Source organism: Manis javanica, chromosome 7, assembly GCF_040802235.1.
Source record: "Manis javanica isolate MJ-LG chromosome 7, MJ_LKY, whole genome shotgun sequence".
NCBI classification, from domain to species: Eukaryota; Metazoa; Chordata; class Mammalia; order Pholidota; family Manidae; genus Manis; species Manis javanica.
This window is the reverse complement of record NC_133162.1, coordinates 4,974,973-4,988,732: the sequence shown is the minus strand read 5'-3', so window position 1 is coordinate 4,988,732 and position 13,760 is coordinate 4,974,973. Positions and strand designations below refer to the sequence as shown.

Here is a 13,760-nt window from a genome sequence, read left to right as displayed (position 1 = left end):
GCGAAGGGCGCGCGGGGCCGCTTACCTTCCGCTGCTCACGGAGAAGTCGAGGTCGGTGCAGCGCCCGGCTCGGGCATGTCTCGCCGCGGACCCGGGCAAGCCTGGCGCGGCACGGAGCCCTCCGGACAGGGCATCCGCGGCGGGGCTCGCCGGGCTCGCGCGGAGGAACGCTCTGCTCCGGGGACTTGGCCGGTTGCGCGCCCGCCGCCCGCCCCCTCCACCGCCGCCGGCCCGGCCCGGCCCGGCCGGCCCCCCGCGCCGCAGCTCGCGTCCCTCCGGCCCGGGTCAGCGACGCGCGCGGGGCGGCAGCGGCTCGGCCGGCCCCGGGGACGCCCGCGCGCTCGTTCGCTCGCGGCGCGGCGGAGGCAGCTCCAGCCAGCCGGCTCCGTGCTTCTCCGATGTCCTCATTTACTGCGATCGTCTTCGGCGAGCTCGCGGGGCCCGGGGCGGGGGCGGGGGGGAACGGGAGGCAAGTCCTTGCCGCCGCCCGCAGGTCCCGGCCACTCCGCGGAGCCGGGCCGCCGGAGGAGAGGGCGCCGGAGCCGCGCGCCCGCCGCCTGTGCGCCCGGCTGGCACCGAGGCGGGCGGAGCCCGGGGCCCCGCGGGGCGGGGGCGGGGGCGGCGCGGGGCCGGGCCGGGCGGCCGCGTGCGTGGGGTGGGCGAGCAGGAGGCAGCGGGCGGAGGGAGCGCGAGGGCCCCGCCGCCGCCGCCGCCGCCCGAGCCGGAGCCGGGGAGGAGAAGGTGGTGCGGGAGCCGCCGGCGGCTGCCGCCTGCGCGCGGGGCTCCTCCGCGGCGCGTCCTCGGGGTTTCTGGGCTGCAGGCGGCGCTGCGCGGCCCGGGAACTTGTTGAGTCTACCCTCGGTCGCCTCCGGAGCCGCTGGAGGGCGGAGGACCCTGCGTTTTATCTCCGAGGGGTCGTTGGGGACCCGCGCGGTGGCTCCCAGCTGTGGCAGCCGGCCCAGCCCAGCGGGACTTTGAAATCCAGGAGCGCTGGGGGGCTTGGGCGCCTGATCCCTCACCTGCGGATTGCTGTCTGGTGGAGGCCGGAGACAGGGGCGTGTTTCCGTGCAGTGCAACCCAGGGTCAGGCCCTCTATGTGGGGACCGGCAGGCAGTCCGGCTGTGAGTGGTGGATCTAAGTGGGAGTGTTGGCCCGCTGATATTAGGAACAAGCCGGTGCCACCGCGACTCCTAATCAGGACCCCTACCCTCCCCTTCACACACACACACACACACACACACACACACACACACACACACACACACACACGCCACCCACCTGCAGATGCCACCGGCAGGGACTGCGCTTGATTCAGGGCAGAGTTGAGCTCACTTGGGAGAGTAATAGATCTAAGGTGCACGAGGAGATGGCCCCACCGCCCGCCCCCCGGAAATGCACAACGAATAGAGGGTCTATTGAGCTCAAAGCAGCAGGCCCAGCGGTTTCCCTGATTCCTTTCTGACCCTGGTACCCGGGTCTGGGACCAAGCAGCTAGCCTGCCGGACATCTCCTGGTCTCTACGTTTCTTTAGGTGCGGGGGCTTGAAGTTCATTCTTCTTGAACATACTTGAAAGTAGCTACACTCATTAGTCTGAATATTTCCCAAGAAAGAATTTAGAAATGGTGGGCCCGAGGGCAGTGACAGGCTTTGGAGAGTGAATGGAGAGGACAGTGCCAGAGTCCCTTGGCTCACCCAGCTCTGCAGACAGAGCTGCCCATGTGTACCCACACCTTTGCCTGCACGTCCCTTAGTCTCTGCTCCAGCCCCGGGCCTGGGCCCCAGCCGTTGCTGCCTCTTTGTTCATTGAGCTGAACTGAGCCTAGCGCTGTGCTCAGCAGAGGGTCTGTTCTTTATGAATTGCTTTGTGTGAAGTGCTTTGTCTGCACCTGAGTGCTTAGGGCACTGTAGCCAGGTATTTCAGAAGAACAAACCTCCTAAGATCTCCTTTCTTCTCTCACTTCTTAGCGTCCTTTGGGACACAACTCTGCAAGCCTCGAGTATCCAGATAATGTCCAGAAGTGAGTGGCAAACTGAACCTGTGACCCCAGTTCTGCCCACTCACTTTTTGTCAGCTGTTCTTAACCCTGATCCCCCAAGTCTAATTTACAGCCTATTTACTTCTCTGCTGCCCAGTGGATGCTGGTGGGAGCCGGCTGGAGAGAGATACCAGGTTACGGGTGTACAGCCTGGAAACCCCATATTCTGCCTGGCAGTGAGCTGTTGCTGGGATGTGTAGGACTTGGGGACATTTAGTGCCATGATCCCTCCCCCATAATCTCCCTGGGAAGATGTGCTGTGGCTCCTGTGGGCTCCCTCATTCTCCCAGTGGTCTGGGGAGCTGTCTGTAAATCCTGCTTTATGGCTAATCCATAAAATTGAAATCTGCCTTCCATCTCTTAAACATGTCACTGTAAATAAAGCTGCCAGGAAATACCGGAATTGTGCTGGTGGTAACGGACAGCTACATTTTTAGGAGCCATGAGTAAAAACAGATAAACATAAATGCCTACACAGCAGGACAGAGCAGAGCCACAGGGGGCAGTGTGAGCTGGCAAGAGATGGGCTCTGGGGATAATTGTATTTGAGATCCACACGATGGTTAAATTCTAGGAAGAAAACAGAACGCTGTAATTGGCAGGTTAGAAAACCCACTTACATGAAGAGCAGAGTTTAACTGAACTTCTTAGGATCATCAAGACTTATTTGTAGTTTTTCTGTCGTTCTGTAGACTTGGTTGCATTTCTGAATCTATTAAAACCACTGGCATCCCCCTTTCTTGAACTAAGAAACCATTTGTTTATTTATTGTATAATTGTTAAGTATTCAACCTCACAAACAGAAATATTGATGAAAACTTGGTTCACCAAACCTTTGGCTATGGAGAGAGATTCCACATGGGGAAGATTGATGGGCCATCATGCGCTAATCTTTAAACACCGTGCTGGGGGGCTGGCTGGCATGCAGGGGTTCAGCCATCCACCAACTCACAGACCCCCACTGCATACATTTTTATGGATGAGATCTGCATATTTTTAGGTTCTAGAATGAGTCATTATATTCAGTTTCCTCAAAAAAGAGTTAAGCTTGGTAAAAAGATTTATTTTTTGGTATTTTAGCAGGTTCACTTTAGAAATTAGTCAAAAATTGGTTCCTTACAGTTTGCTTCAGATTTTTGCTGAAAAAGATGGACTTGCAAAGGGAAAAATAGCTACTTTTAAAGTGGGATTTCCTGGAAGCAACCTCACCTAAAGAATAAAAATGCAAAAAAGTACAAACTGGATGACTAAGAAGATATGTGAGTCTCTCTTCTTTGGCTTCCTCCTCAGAAGTATGCAGGTGTTGGGCAGAGAGTTGCTGGGTTTCTAGTTGTGCAGTTTAGTAAATTTTGAGGTCTCCACCTCCACATTAAGAAAGATAAGAATATACAAGTCAAAGCTGTACAGGCATGTATATGACTGTTTTATCCATTTGAGTTGCAAACTGGAAATAGCTCTGATATCTATCAACAATAGAATGGATAAAAACCTCTGGGTTTATGCATACAGTGGAGTACGGGTTTATGCATACAGTGGAGTACAACACAGCCATGAAAAGAACTAATTGTTGATGCAGGCAGTACCATAAACGATATTCTCAAATATTATGCAGGAGAAGCCAGACACAAGAGTGTATGTTGGGTGATCCATATGAATGAAGTCCAAGAATGTAAAAAAAAGCCATAAATGTCAAAATGGTGGTTACCTTGAGGGCATACTGATGGCACAGGGCCACCCTGTCGTCTGTGGTGCTGGAGTGTTCTGTATATTGAACTAGGCAGTGGCATAGTTTATACAGATGGGAAAATTCATCAAGATATGTCTTCTTCTCAGGATGCCTCCATTCTGTGTGGGTATAATCATTGTGTCTGTGCAGTGTCTGCATACTTGCTACCCAGTACATCTATCCCTTTAAACGAACCAATAAGCTTACTGAAATTCACTTGTCTCTGCTGAAACCACTTTTTCTCCAAGACTCAAGGTAAGAGAAAAGCAGGGGGTCTGTAAGCTCACCCTGCCACTGCTGAGACTTCTTGTTCGGCTGCACTGCTTTGGGAGCTTCCTGCTTTGGGAGACTGCTGCTGAACACCTGCCTGACTCTCAGTTGCCGCTGTGGTGGAGTTCACTTTGGAAATGATTTTCCTCCCTCATCCTTTAATGTTCTAAAGTGACTGCCAGGCGAGCCTGTATCTGTGATGATAGGCTACATCCTTTAGTTCAGCAGCTGTGGTAACAGATCAGCCATGCTCAACCCTTACAAAGGAGATGCATCGCAGGTCGACCTCGACCTGGAGGAGACAGATCAGTAACATCACGACGCTTTACTTTTCTCTCTCATGAACAAGGTGTAGTGCTCAAAGGGGCTCCAGCCAGACCTCATCTTTTGCCTGGAACCCTTGTGGGAGGCCCTTCTGAGTCATCCCCTTTGTCAGATGCAGTGCTGTCTGCTTTCTGGACTGGTTTTCTGAGCAGAAGTCTCCCTCTGTGCAAAGCCCCTGCCTGTGGCTCTGCGTTGTCCTGGCAGCAAAGCTTGTTTTCTGAAGTGCCCGCCCCTGCTCCAGGGGCCCTCCCCACCCTCAGTTTCTTTTCCTTCCATGATCAGTGCCTGGAAATGGTCTATTGGTTTGGAATACAGTTTGGGTTGGAAAAACTAAATATCACACAGATTGGTTGAAGTCCCTGGTTCTGTAATGCATCTTTGTGAATCTGATTTATCTGTAGGAAACGGAAGGTTTTATTTTTAAAGAGAATGGGGTGTAGGGGTGGCTCTAGGTTTTCTTTCATACGCAGTCACTAGAGGCAGCAAAATATCAGACATGATGAAGAGCAAGCATGTGCTGCAGGCTCTCTCGCCTCCACCCCCGAACCCCTCATTTGCAGGGCTCTGATCAAACCCAAAGGCTTTTCTCACTCCAAAGTCAGTTACTCCCTATTTTTCTGTGAGGTGGATGTGCTGAGAAAATGAACACATAGGGCATAAACTTGATTCTGCTGACCTTCATTCATTCTGGGTGATGGGGTCTGTGAGGTTTTCCCGTTATCCAAGCTTAGTCCGCTGGGGAACAAGCCTCTTCGCACCAAGGTAGATGGCCAAGAGGCCTTTCTTAATCCCTTCTGGTAGTGCCAGCAGTCTCTCTGAGCCTACCAAAGTCCTAGAATGCAGGTCCTATGACCAGGCCCAAGAATGATACCTTTGACCAGAATTGGGTCAAGAGGGGCGAAAAATTGCTTTCAAATGTCAGTGTCTGCTCTGGTAATCCACTTCGCTGGTGGCAAGACTTGACAGCCCTTCCCAGGCTGTCCGTCCTGGTTCACATAGTCCTGTGGTCAGTTTAGGCAGGGTCCTCCCGAGGCCGATGCCCAGGGAATCTAGTACAGATACATCCTTGTTTGCCCTCTATTCTCCCGTTAGGCGTGAGAGGAGGGGAAGGAGAAGAAAATGGAACCCTGCTTTTCCTCCCACAAGCCCTGTTTGACAGTGATGATGGCCGGCCCACTTTGGTCAAACGCCTGCGGAATGCCAGCCACCTGGTACCCTGTGCAGTATCTCCTTTTGACCTCATAGGACAACCGTGAAGTAGACCCTGTGATGCTCTTTTCACAGATGAAGAACAGCAAAGTCAAGCAATTTTCCAAGGTCATGCAGCTTGGAAGTGGTAGAGCCTAGATTTGAATCCAGCTTTGTGGAATGCCTTGATCTAGCACGCCCCACTCAGGTGTATTACTTTGATGTGAATTTGGAATTTGCTCAAGAACAACATGTTGTAATTTAGAGTTGCTCTAAATTTCCATGCACCACACAGACATTACGGCCCTGCTTGAGTATGTCATCAATGCCTCTCCTGATACTTTGCTGGCCCTAAGGTACATCAGGGACCTATGCACAGGGGAACCCACACTCCGCCAGGCCATTGTGCGTGCTGAATCAGCTTGGCACTCCAGTGGGACGGATTCTGACTAGAAATGTTAACTGTAGTGTCTAGCTCTCCTCAGGCAGAGGACAGGTTCAGGCCGGCTGAGGAGCATATGGCCAGGTGTTCTGTCATCTTTATGAGTTCTACCTCATCTTTTCACTGTATCAGTCATGCCTTGAAGTAGTAACAGCCTCGGTGACAGTGGAATACCATTGTCATGGCACATTTGGATAGCTCCTTAATGCTTGTCCAAGAGGATTGCAGTGGTATCATCACACATTTTCGGTATTGGATAAAAACTATTAAAATAATCCATCACAGTATGTGTTCCATATATACCAGAAAGACCTCTTCAGATCCTCCAGGGCCAGGGGTAATGCCACTGGGTTATGGTAGCCTTTTAATTACCTGACACAGCCCCTTGGTACTCAAATGGCCTCACCTGCATGTATTTGCTTACCTGTGTGGATCAGGAGTGAGGCCCTAGCAAGCTGCCATACATTCCAAAGTGACCGTTTTGTTCCTACATGCCAACTTCCGGATGGGGAGAGTACAGAATTAAAAAAAACAATCTCTAGTTATGTTTGATGACCTCTAAGGCACACACAGATTTTCAGTTCTGTGTTTTTCATAACCATTTCTGGTTTTGGTAGTACTGAATCCTTGGGGAATTAAATAGATCGTCACTTCAATTCCACCGCACTGTAGATCGCACACCTCTCCGTTACCAGTTCGCCTCATTTTTGCTTTGGCACGTTCTGGAGTGTGTTGAACTCACAACAGGTACCGCCTCAGAGGCTCACTTCTGGGTTGTCTTCTATTAATGCTAGTGCAACTTTAACGGTAAGACAATAACCAAAAGCATAGTTTAACACATTTCTCATATGAGATGTTCTTCATGCAGAATTCCAAGAAAAACAAGACATTTTGATTTTAAATATTGCCTAGTATTCTTACTTTTTTTTAAAAAAAAAAGTTTTTTTTTCATTTGTTTTCCCATAATTCAGTGCCCATAGGTTGAAATTCATATGGTTAGAATATACTGCAGGTGGTCACGGTTGGCTCTGGTCTCTGTATTCTGGCAATCATGGCTCTGGCGTGTTCTCTCCCCTCCTTGGAAGAACTCTGAGTGGCCCTCTGGCCTCATGAGGTTGGAAGAGGGATATTTTATGATATCCGACAACATGCATTTCATTCAAGCGAGGGAGGGAAATCTTACAAGGCCTCTTCCCATTTGTCTTCACTGTCGGCTGTTTCAGTGGAATAAAGGAAGAACCTTGCCGATCAGTGGGTGTTTTAAAAAATAAATTTGAGGTGTGGATTTAAAAACTGAGTCACCAAAAAGATGAAACAGCATTAGTAGAAAATCTGTCACTCAGTGTCAAGTTTAAAGGAAATCTTACTTCATTTTAGGTATATATTCAACTTGAACCCTAATATTGGTTTCAGAATTTGTTAAATATCGAAAACATTTACCTGCACAGTTGAGCAATAAATGTGGGTTCAAGCTGCTGTGATGGATGCAGCACTAAGTGGTCTCTTTGGGCCACAGTTCAAAATGTCATCATCACACGTCATTTTTCCCTCCTGGCCCACCCTGCACCTCATATCTGTGCCCATTTGAATGTGGATTGCCTTACTCCATGTGATCAGCATGAGCAAATGTAAAATTATCCTTTTATTAGGATGTCTTGGGTTATGAGCATTATGCCCTGAAGTTCTAGTAGGAGATGAAATCTATTGATGATTTATTTTGTTCACTGAATCAAAGTATGACCATGAAGAATTTCATTTTAATGGTACCTTTTTCCCCCTTCCCAGCAGAGTAAATATTGTCACATGAAATTGCTGATGATACTTCCGAGTCCCTTAAAATAAGGCTTGTGATTCATTCACACCATGAAAATAGTAAAGAGCCAACATCTTCACCTGCAGATTCATAAGTTATTGGCTCTTTCCTTTTCGGTCCCTGGGTGTTAATGAACATTTTCACTTCTGCAGCTTTCTGTGCTCCTGGCTCCGGCATAGCCCGAGAATGAGGGCTCTCGCTGTCTGCTTCAGGCTCTTGGTCTCAGCCCTGGGAATGCCACATTCAGCTTCCACTGTTATGGGTGAATGGCATGAAATCAATTTGAGATTGTAGACAACTTCTCATAAGAAAATAGAGTAAGCAGATTAAAGCTGCACCCCGTGTCGTAATCACCCCAACCTGGTCACATAAATGGACTGAGGCAAATGTCCACAGCACAGATCACGTGGCTTTTCAAAGAAATGTCTTCCTTTTGTACCTTTGGCGTGTGTAGGAGATCTTTGTTGAATTCTTGCCTTTTTGATGGAAGTGTATACTTTGTTAGTATTTCAGGGACATTGTACGATGTGGCTGAAGTGAAATCAGCTTAAGGTGTAATGCATATGACAAGTGTTGAAACGTGGTCAGTATTCACCATGAAATTGAAATAAGCTCCTGCTAAAGCAGAAGTAATATCTATATACCATGCAAAATGCAGAGATCTCCCATAGACTTACCTATTCTTTATTTCTTGATGAGCATGCATAATCTCTATATTTGAATACAGAATAGAATCCATATTTTAAAAGTTATTCATTCCTGCATATAAGTCCCTTTAAGCAAACTCCTTATGTGAAAGTATGGCCTAGCAACAGGTAAATTGTAAGGTTTCACTTTAGCAAATGCTCATTTTGATTAAGTCAGTCTTCAAATAACCATCGTCTCTCATGCACTTAGAGGGATTCAGTTTGTCAAAAATTACTTAATACATGACTTTATAGAAATGTGTCTATTGCAGCAAGTGTAATCTACCATTTATTCTTGTAAATGCATATACGAATACATGTATATACTGGCAATTTCTGAAATTGTTTGTGGCGGATCTCTGCATGTATTCTGTGAGTAAAATAGGTCTGGACATGATCTGAGCTGTCAGAGCTCTAAATTCACTGAAGTCCTCTTCTACCTTTTGAATGGCATTTACTCAGTATATATCAGAACTCAAAAAATAAAGAAGCCACCTTATCTTGCAAAAGGGCCAGACACTATGCTAGTTGTGTATTTCACATTTTTCTCATACTTTCATCCCTTCAGGGGGAAGTATGAAGTCCTAATACATGAAATGTTCTTGTGATATGTAAATTCGAGAGCTGGTTAAATAGGTTGGAAGATTCCTTGCCTGCACCTCTTTTCAAAGCTTTAGTAAATCAGAACTTACTCGGGTGCTCTTTTTTGTACTTCTACAGATCTTGTCCTATTTAGCTTAGTTTATTCCTGTTTTTATGATAGCCAGTGTTCTGCTTTCCCTAATGTAAATAGACTTACTGGTTTATTAAATATTTTCATTAACATGTTTGCCAATTTCTTCTGGATAAATGACAACTCTTGGCATCTTGGGTCCTGTTCTCCGTGAAGGGTAGGCAGGTTTTGGGTACAGTCTCTTCCCCACTATTATTGCAGTCAGGACCTTCCTGGGGAACAAGAAAAGTATTTACTACCCTTTTTCTCTAGTCTTAATTCAGCTTAGTTTATGCTGGTCACTTTACACGAATTATCACCTTACTCCTCCTAAAAGAGCTCTGTCATCAGCACCATTTCAGAGGAGGAAAGAAGCCCAGACCATCAAGAAATGTGACTAAGTAAGTTGGGAATCTTACAAAGAAGCTGCTATCCAGAAGTTGTGGGCAGTTAGGAATCCTCTCCAGAAGTATCAGATAACTACTCAACTTTTAGTGAGGTAAAATAAAGAGCTGTGTTATCCTTAATGGTTTTAAACTTGCACCTGAATGAACCATAACACTTTTGGAAGACCTGGAAGTACTGTCTCCTTTCCTAAGGAACAGAACAGCCCTGCATTCTTACACATGTTGAGACCATGGATGCTTGCCACAGAGGGGCTGCCTTCATAGGCAACTGACTTTACTACCTAATTGTTAATGGAAGGAATATTTTATAGCAGGGGTTGCAAACGTTTTCTTAAAGAGTGAAATAGTACATATTTTCAACTTTGTGGGTCACACTGTCCCTGTCATGAAAACTCATCTCTGCTGTTGAAACAGGAAAGCAGTCACGGACAGGAGGCTATCACATGAGCTTGGCCGAGTTCCAGCACGACCTTATTTATACAACTAGGAGATGGGCCAGATTTGGTCCTCAGGCTGTAGTTTGCTGATCTCTGGTTCATTGCATAAATTGTTCCAAAGAATTTTGATGTTATGGAGACCCAAATTTTCAGGATGAATTAATAAAGCGTTTGATTCCTCACAAGAAACAGTACATTCTCCCCTTTGCCTTCTCAGGTACACTTGATTCTAGGTAAGCCTGCTTCAACTGAGATTTGAGACAATTGGATCAGTATATCCTAGCAAGGATTACTTCTGGTGAGGGATATGGTGATGAAGCTGTTCCTCTGTTAGTTTTTGAGTAACAAACAGTAATTCCATGTCTCAAGAGTCACATTCTTGAAAAAGGAAAGAAAAAGAAAAACAAACCCAAACTGGGCACAGGTGTGTCATTGGACTGGAAGAACATCTTTTGGGGACACTCTAGTTATTGGAATTAAAATGCAATGATTTCTTCAAGGGAAAGCCATTAATGTGTCGGGTCTTTGCCCTGCCACCCCTCTGAGAAAACACTATATTAATTCAAAACAAGACAATACTAGACAGTTAATATTGGATTTTTAATCTCTGGCTGATTTATTTAAGTGCTTCATGAAACCAAATGGAATACCTTAGCTGTAGGCTTTTAATATTGGAGCTATTACGGTGACTTGATACATCTCTTTTGTTTTGAATAGTTTCCAAACAATTGAGAGAAACCGTTAAGTTTCTATAATTCTTCTTCTTACCCATGTGAATAATGATTAACTATTAGTTTACTGTGAATTTTTCACTACACTGAGTATCAATTATCAGTCAAATATCCTTAGTAATGTTCTATTTTTCAGATTTGAATCTTTTCAGGAAGCAAAGATTTCACGACCCTGTTGTCATTTTTTAAAACATGCCAAAAATGTGACATAGTGATCACTGCATTCATTGAACGTCATTGTGTGTGTCACCACATGTCAGTTTGCTGGTGTGCTGTATATCATTTGTGAATACTTTGCGATATTCTCTAAAGACATAGATACATTTTTAATTTAATCTTATACAGCAACATTTTTATGTTGCCTGTTATTAGGATTATGGAGAGCTCCTTTATTAAAATTATTTCATTGTACATTGTGCTATAATTTACCAAGTGGTAGTTAATATAATCTCTTTGGTGCTGACCATGTGTTTACTTAGCAGTGAGAGGCTTAACCTACACTCCATTTCTTTCAAGTGTGTTTAAACAGAAGGAAGCATTTTGGAATTTATCTTCTCCCTGCTTAACTCTTGGAAGCACTGAAATTGGTTTGAATATCCAGAGGCGATTCTTTGGTTTCATACTCTGCTCCAACTGACAAGTGGCGGCTTTGAGAACCGGTCGTCATCTTCTGATGAGACAGGATGTTTAACCCATAAGAGTTAGCAGAAGGCTGAGCTTGTCTTTAGAGTTGAAGAACAAAATGTGTGAGTGTGTGTGTGTGTGTGTGTGTGTGTGTGTGTGTGTGTTTGAGGGCTTAATTTGGCTTTTTGTAAAAGAAAACAAAATATGAATTCATCATGCATGGGAAAGTCTCATTTAAGATTTTCCCATAAAGCACTGGGAGCTAGGGCAGGTTGAGGCTTACCTACCAGAAAGGCAGAGCTGGGGGCTGGGTGGGGCCCCTGAAGGGGCCCCTTGTATCTTGGGATACAAGGTGGTTTTCATGACTTGCTGGGCTTGAGGGTGAGGGTGGGTCTCATCCCCATTTCATCACTGAAAATGTGATACAGGGCACCACGCCGCACACCCCTGGGCAGGGCAGGCTTAGAGGAAGGCAGCAAATTCCACTTTTTCCTTTACTTGGTCAGAACTGCCTTGCATTTTAAAATGATGGATTTGGAAAATACAAAAGCAGTAAAAGTGCAAGAAAATCATTCAGACCAGTAAGTGCTCCATCAAATATGCTGTAAAATAAACATGGCCCACAACTGGGGCAATTAAGTGTTACACATCGAATTTATTGACAGAACTTCGGAGAGACCCAGGGATGCAACTACAGCTATAAATGGATGTACCCTCGCATCTGTGAGTGTGTGACCCAGATAAGCATAGCCACTGAGCCTGTTAATTCAGCTGCAGCTCATTTACTGAGTTTAGTTTGCCCTAGTACGGCTGCAAGGGTTTCAGTGTCCACTATGCTGTTTTCCAAGGAAATGGAGACTTGGCATAAGAAAGCCAAGTGTGGCTGCTGTGGCTGGTAGAAGCCACCATTCCCGTGGTAGAGTCACTTGGGCACATTACCATGCTATGCCAGTCTTGTTTTTTTTTTTCCAATCGGGAAAAGGGGAAGATTTCTATCTCTGTTTCTGGGTTCCCTAATAGCAAGAATGAAATTCTTTATGACGTCGTAAATTTGGTGGTTCCTGCCCCGTTACCTATGGAAAGCACTGTAAAACTCCGTTCTGCACGTGCCGTGGGCCCTGTTGTGCTCACAGGACGCCGAGCTCAGATCCCAGGCTGAGCGGCCCCTCAAACAAGCCCACAGAAGCCGGGGTGCACCAGCTGGATGCAGGGCGGGGTGCGATTGCACAGTGATACAGTCAGAAGGGGGCTTTCTGTGATCACGGGGAAATAACGCTCAAGCAGAGCCCAGGAATCCAGAAATGCAAACCGAGCAAGAGCCAAGTCTGGCCAACCTCCTGTCCTCTGCTTCCTTGGCCCTCAGGCCTCCTCCGGCCCCTCCTTGCTGGGCTAGATGCTAATGGCACACAGGCCGTGGGGTGCATGGCTGCCCGCGAGCCCTTTGCTCTGCCGGTGAAGCCGCGCGGGGGGCCGGGGACCTCGGACCTCCAGCTGGTGGGTTCTCCTCCCCCAAGGCGCCCTCCGTGAGCGGAGGTGACAGCCTAACACATTCCCTCCCACCGCCGCACCATCTGCCCAAGACGTTACTAAATTTCCGTTCGAGAGTGGAGTAAAAGCTCCGACTGTTCTTTGCTGATTTCTGAGTGTGACCGGGTCTCACTGATTTGATGCACTACCGCCCGCCCGCACCCCTTCTCAGCCTCTGTGCAGCCCAGCCGCCCCTCTGAGCCCGGCGCACCCCGCGCAGGAGGGGCTGCTCGGAGCACCTAGGGCCGCTGGCTGCACGGACGGCGTTTGCCCGGCTTCTCTGTTCAGCAGGACGTTTCTGCTAATTGACTCAGCGGGTTAACGGTCTAGGGGTGTAGGCAGAGGTCATCAGACACCTTAAGAGGAGAAACGCTCCTAAGCCCCTAAGCCTCATTTGCCGACCTTAGTAAAGCCGGCTTCTGTGTCTGCTATTTTGTCTTTGCAGAGGAGTATGGAGGGACTGTCACCCCCTGTTGTGGATTTGGGGTCTTGAGGTGGAATCTAGCCAGCACCTGGTCCTCCTTTGAGGAAGCTTTTATTATTGTCATATTTTCCTCTGACATTTAACAGCATTTATTATTGACATTTTAATGCATTGATTTATTTTCCTAGTGGAAATTAGGTAATTGGCCAATTAAGAAAAGTTCAACCACCATCATTTTTATAAAAACATACTGAAAAGTAATGCAGGTAGCTGGTGAAAACGGAGCCTGGGAAAGGGACGCCCCTCACTCTCCAGCGGCTCCTGGGTGGGGTCTTGAGTGCCCCGGGGCTCCAACCATCTGTGAACACGCGCCCTTTCCGTGGGCCCTTCGCCCTTTTCTCGTGGATGTGAA

At 47.2% G+C, this 13,760-nt stretch overlaps 2 protein-coding genes across 4 annotated transcripts in view; one reads left to right on the top strand and one right to left on the bottom strand.

Moving 5' to 3' along the window:
* INSYN2A (inhibitory synaptic factor 2A) overlaps positions 1-568 on the bottom strand; it is a 56,999-nt gene extending 56,431 nt beyond the window's left edge. Inside the window, exon 1 of one of the 2 annotated variants that reach the window (XM_037011231.2) lies at positions 26-568. The gene's annotated coding sequence lies outside the window, so the exon portion shown is untranslated. The remainder of the gene's footprint in view (positions 1-25) is intronic. The other variant, XM_037011230.2, reaches the window with a different exon arrangement.
* The window catches only part of DOCK1 (dedicator of cytokinesis 1), a 466,830-nt gene that overhangs the window by 242,489 nt on the left and 210,581 nt on the right, over positions 1-13,760 (top strand). The gene's annotated exons all lie outside the window — the stretch shown is intronic.